Here is a 6,028-nt window from a genome sequence, read left to right on the forward strand (position 1 = left end):
CTCAAAATAATAAGAGCTATTTATGACAAACCCACAGCTAATATCATACTGAATGGGCAAAAACTGGAAAAATTCTCTTTGAAAACTGGCACAAGACAGGGATGCCCTCTCTCACCACTCCTATTCAACATAGTGTTGGAAGTTCTGGCTAGGGCAATCAGGCAAGAGAAAGAAATCAAGGGTATCCAGTTAGGAAAAGAAGAAGTCAAATTGTCCCTGTTTGCAGATGACATGATTGTATATTTAAAAATAAATTTTAAAATAAAGGAAATGTATAGTGATAAATGCAATGATTTAGCTAAGAGAGTGAAATAGGGATATGAGAAGAACACACACACATAAAGAGATAATGAAAAGGTTAATTAGTTGGGAAAGAGACGGGGAGAGAGAGAGTTAATTGGAGCTGAAAAAAATGAAGATAATGAGTGTAGAAAACTCTTCTAAAGTGATTTTCTCTAAAGGAAAATAGAGAAATCAGGTTGTGGATGGAGGGAAATGTTGACTTGAGTGGTGTTTTAAGGAGATAAGATAGCTTATTTATACCATGCTGAATGACCCAATAGAAGAGGAAGCATTGCAGAAGCAGGAGGGAGAGGTGGTCCTTACACACAGTGTTTCAGTGCAGGGAGGGAACCCATCACACAAGGGGAAAGAATGGTTAAGGTCAGGAGCATGCAGAACCCTTTCCCTTACTTGGGAGGGAAGACAGAGAAATGAGCTCAGAGGATAACTGACAGGTAGGTTTGGTGTGGGGAGATGTGGTAATTCTCAGCAGAGCATCACCTGAGAGTGATAAAACAGTGAGGAGGTGGTTTCAGGAGAAAGGAGATGGTGTGAAGAGTTTCCTTGGAGAGTGGGAAGCAATGGAAATGTTACATTATTGTTCCAGAGATACAAGTGAATATTTGAGGCTCAAGGTCATAAATGTGAAGTGACACCATCAGGCATAGTAGTGTGTTGTTCTCCAGCCACACTCATGTCTGTGAAAATAGATATGGAGTTAATAGGAGAGCTGGATTCAACCAAGGCAAAAGACAGATGCTTCACCAAGGAGATACATGCATTGCAAATGAAGGCATAAAATGATGTTCAACATTAGTAACCTTTAGGAAAATACAAATTAATAACACAATGAGATACTACTACACACCTTTTTATATGGCTAAAATACAAAATACTGATCGTTTCAAATATTGGTCAAGATTTGGAGAAATTGGATGTTTTATACCCTGCTAGTGAGAGAGTAAAATGGTAGAGCTAATCTGAAAAACTCTTGCATTAAAAAAAATTAAACATAGAATATTTGACATACAACCCAGCAATCCAATTATGAAATTTATCCTAGAGACTAGAAAACTATATTCATTAAAAAATCTGTGCACATATGTTTATAGCAGCTTTATATATAAAAGACATTAGATAAAAATGCAATGGCCTTCCACTTATGAATAGTGAAACAAAACATCAGAACCAAGGAATACTACTCAGCCACGAAAAAAAAATCAACTACAAACTACTAATACCTGCACCAGCTTGGATTGGTTGAGGACATTATGCTGGGTGAAAAAGCCAGACTCAAAAGATTAATTGTTGTATGATTTCAAGTTTGTAACAGTTTTGAAATCACAAAATTATAGAGATGAAGAATAGATTAGTGGTTAGAAGGGTTTGGGAAGAGACATGCGGTGGGTGTGACAATATGGGTCACCCAAGGGAGTTCTTTTGTGGTGAAGAAACACTCCCATATCTTCAATGTAGTGGTGGTTAAATGAATCTATATGTGTGACAAAATGTTATAGAATTACTTGCAAAGACATATCCCACTCCTAAAAAATTGGTTGCATGTAATCGCTGGTGAAATCCCATAAGATGTATATTATAGATAATTGTTTTGTACCAACATCAATTTCCTGGTTTTGATAATAAACTCTATGTAGCATGTCACCATTGGTATAGATTAGGTGATGGGTACACAGGAACTCTCAGTACTATTTTCGTAACTTTTTGTTAGATTACAAATAATTCAGAATGAGAAGATAAAGAACAGCTAAAAGTTCAGTTAGTTGGGTTGACTACGTGGATATTGAAGTCATCAAGAATGAGGACCAGAGTTATGCTGGAGAGAAATTTGTAAACTAGACACACAAGCCATAAGATAATATAATAAACATTCACATACCCACCGCTAAAATGATGTATATATCAACATTTTGTCATATTTGCTTCCAATCTTTCCTAAAATGAATAAAATGTACTGATACAACTAAAGGCTCAAACCTGCATCTCTCCTCTCACTGATCTTTTCAGAACTTCTGAAGCTAATATGCATTATTCTCTCACATGTGTAATAATACGTTAAAACAGGAATTTTAATCAAAATATCAAGATACAATAAATACTATGTTATAATAGAGGTGCAAGATGACATGCTGAATTTCAGTACAAATTTTCTGATAATGGGTTACCAACTTGTAAGCAATCATCCACATCAAGGCTATGAAAAGTTTAGAGTTGAATTTTATATGACAAAATGTTGGATTTTACACTTAATTTGCTTTTCTCTGATGATCAGTGATGTTGAGCTTTTTTTCATATGTTTACTGGCCACGTAAATGTCTTCTTTTGAGAAGTGTCTGTTCATATCCTTCACCCGCTTTTTGATGGGGTTGTTTTTCTCCTGTAAATATGTTCAAGTTCCTTGTAGATTCTGGATATTAGCCCTTTGTCAGATGGATAGATTGCAAAATTTTCTCCCATTCTGTAGGTTGACTGTTCATTCTGATAATAGTTTCGTTTGCTGTGCAGAAGGTCTTTAGTTTAATTAGATCCCATTTGTCAATTTTGGCTTTTGTTGCCATTGCTTTTGGTGGTTTAGTCATGAAGTCTTTGCCCATGCCTATGTCCTGAATGGTATTGCCTAGGTTTTCTTCTAGAGTTTTTATGGTTTTGGATTTTACATTTAAGTCTTAATTCATCTTGAGTTTATTTTTTATAAGGTGTAAGGAAGAGGTCCAGTTTCAGTTTTCTGCATAAGGCTAGCCAGTTTTCCCAGCACCACTTACTGAACAGGAGAATATTTCCCCATTGCTTGTTTTTGTCAGGTTTGTGGAAGATCAGATGGTTGTGGATGTGTGGTATTATTTCCGAGGTCTCAGTTCTGCTCCATTGGTCTATATGTCTGTTTTGGTACCAGGACCATGCTGTTTTGGTTACTATAGCTTTGTGGTATCGAAGTCAGATAGTGTGATGCCTCCAACTTTGTTCTTTTGGCTTAGGATTGTCTTGGCTATATGGGGTCTTCTTCGATTTCACGTGAAATTTAAAATAGTTTTTTCTAATTCTGTGAAGAATGTCAATGGTAGTTTGATGGTAATAGCATTGAATCTATAAGTTACTTTGGACAGTATGGCCATTTTCATGAGATACCATCTCATGCCAGTCAGAATGGCAATTATTAAAAAGTCAGGAAACAATAGATGCTGGTAAGGCTGTGGAGAAATAGGAACACTTGTACACTGTTGGTGGAAATGTAAATTAGTTCGACCATTGTGGAAGACAGTGTGGTGATTCCTCAAGAATCTAGAACCAGACATACCATTTGACCCAGCAATTCCACTACTGGGAGTATACCCAAAGGAATATAAATCATTCTACTATAAAGACACATGCACATGTATGCTTATTGCAGCACTATTCACAATAGCAAAGACACAGAACCAACCCAAATGCCCATCAACAATAGCTTGGATAAAGAAAATGTGGTACATATATACCATGGAATACTATGCAGCCATAAAAAGGAGTGAGATCATGTCCTTTGCAGGACATGAAGCTGGAAGTCATCATCTTCAGAAAACTAACACAGGAACAGAAACCCAAACACCGCATGTTCTCACTCGTAAGTGGGAACTGAAAAATGAGAACACATGGACACAGGCAGGGGAAAAACACATTACCAGGGCGTGTTGGGGGATGTGGGCTTAGAAGGGGGAGATTAGAAAATGGGTAAATAGGGGCAGCAAACCACCATGGCACCTGTGTACCTGCGTAACAAACCTGCACATTCTGCGCATTATCCCCCCTTTTTTTAGAATAAAGAAAAAAAAATAAATAGAAATTTCAAATAAAAAAATCTACACTTAAACAAATTTAAACTGCAAATCCGAAAAAGTGATTGATAGCTATGCCTTCTGTAAGACAGACAGAGTGGAATTCTATTTGTTGAAACCTACAGAATGGAAAGTCCTTCAGTCTAGTCCTTTTCTAGTGAGTAAATTCTAGGTAAAAATGAAATTTTCTTCTTACAAATGTATTCTTTTTATAACTGCTGGTTAACAGATATTTTTAATTAACCTATCCACCTACAGTCCTCAATGTATCATTAAGTAAACTTTTCATAGCAATATCACTCACTCACTCACTCATTCTCTGTTCACTGTATAAAAACATACTGAGCATGTATTTGTGGAACCTGGAATTCAAAGAGATTGCTGTGATGCTCCTTCTTTATGATCGTGTGGAATGGACTGGACAGAAATATTGTCAGGGCACAAATGCTGGCTATAGATGCAGAAGAGATTTGTTTGTTGTTATCTAGCAGTAACAACAGAGTATAGATGAAGAGATCTCCATACTCATGCCCATAATATTGGTACAATTGTCCTGAATCCTTGCAGAATGCAAACACAGGGATGGACAGAAGAGAGCAGAAGGGTTCCTGCAGGTGCTTAGGGCATGGGTGTTGCAGGACTAACTACTTTCACTACCACATGTCCAGGATAGAAAGCCTTTGCCTGCAGCCAAGCCCAACTCAGCATCAAGAAATCCTAGCATATGAAGGGAAGCAGAATCTGCAAGTGCTAGAATGAAAAGAACACTATGAACTTGAATTCATGGAACTGGGATTCTCAAGCTGACTGCATGATCAACATGGGGCACATGCTCATTCCAGGCAACCCAAGCAGATAGTGAGGTTATGAGATTGCCCCAGACTGACATTATGCCATTTGTGCTCAAGTCTCTGTTTTAAAAATACAGTGGTAAGATTTGTCGTTATCAGATGTGTGGACTGAAAATAACTACTCTTGTGATCCAGGCATCCTGAACAGTTCATGTCTCCATATAGTGACTGTAATCACAATAAGCACATGTTCTTCTCACCTACATGGCAGTTACCCAGAATTCGAAGAAATTGCTGTAATGCTCCTTCTTTATGATTGTATGGAATGGACTGGGCAGGGATATTGTCAATGCACCAGTGCTGGCTATAGATACAAATGGGATTTGCTTGTTATCTAGCAGTGACATAGAGTATAGAAGAGGGTCCCATACTCATGCCAAACCTATTGGTAAAACTATCCTGAATGCTTGCAGGATGCAAACACAAAGGAGGGAGAGAAGAGATGGAGAAGATATCATTAGTAAGTGTGTGTGCGATCAGGGAGGGCTTCTTGAAATATTTAGAATTTGAACTGATGACTCTACAATTTACTCAGTATATACCCTCTGTCACTTCTGCCAGTCACATAAATTTTTCTATTGGTCAAGGAGACATGAGTAAGATTTAGTCAGATGGAAATGAAAGAAGAAGTCATTTATGATGGCACTGTTAATAAAAGCATGGAGTTTTTTAGGGAATGGTGATTAGTACGTCATGTGTTTCATTCTTTGTGCCACCCCAAGTGCTTGGTTGTGCTTGCAAGATCCCGTGTAAGAAGGATCATAAGGTGGAGTACTCTGAACATTGAGCAATGTCTGTTGTGGACTTGACGTGATAGGACTTGGAATTAGTTTTACTATATCACCTTGAGAGAACTCTACAATGTTGTAAATTCCAGAGAGGGCCAGCCAGGTCAGTCCAGCAAGACAAGGCAAAAAGGCAATGTCCTGCTCTCCTGACCCTCCTCACAGGGATACAGTCAACCCTTCAGGGTCAAAAGGCAATGATAAAGAAAAAACTACAAGTGTGGAAGTTAGGGTAGGAGTGAGAAGCACTGAAATGTACACACTCCTCTTATATAATTTTTTT

Source organism: Rhinopithecus bieti, unplaced genomic scaffold, assembly GCF_001698545.2.
Source record: "Rhinopithecus bieti isolate Rb0 unplaced genomic scaffold, ASM169854v2 scaffold_2350, whole genome shotgun sequence".
Taxonomy (NCBI): Eukaryota; Metazoa; Chordata; class Mammalia; order Primates; family Cercopithecidae; genus Rhinopithecus; species Rhinopithecus bieti.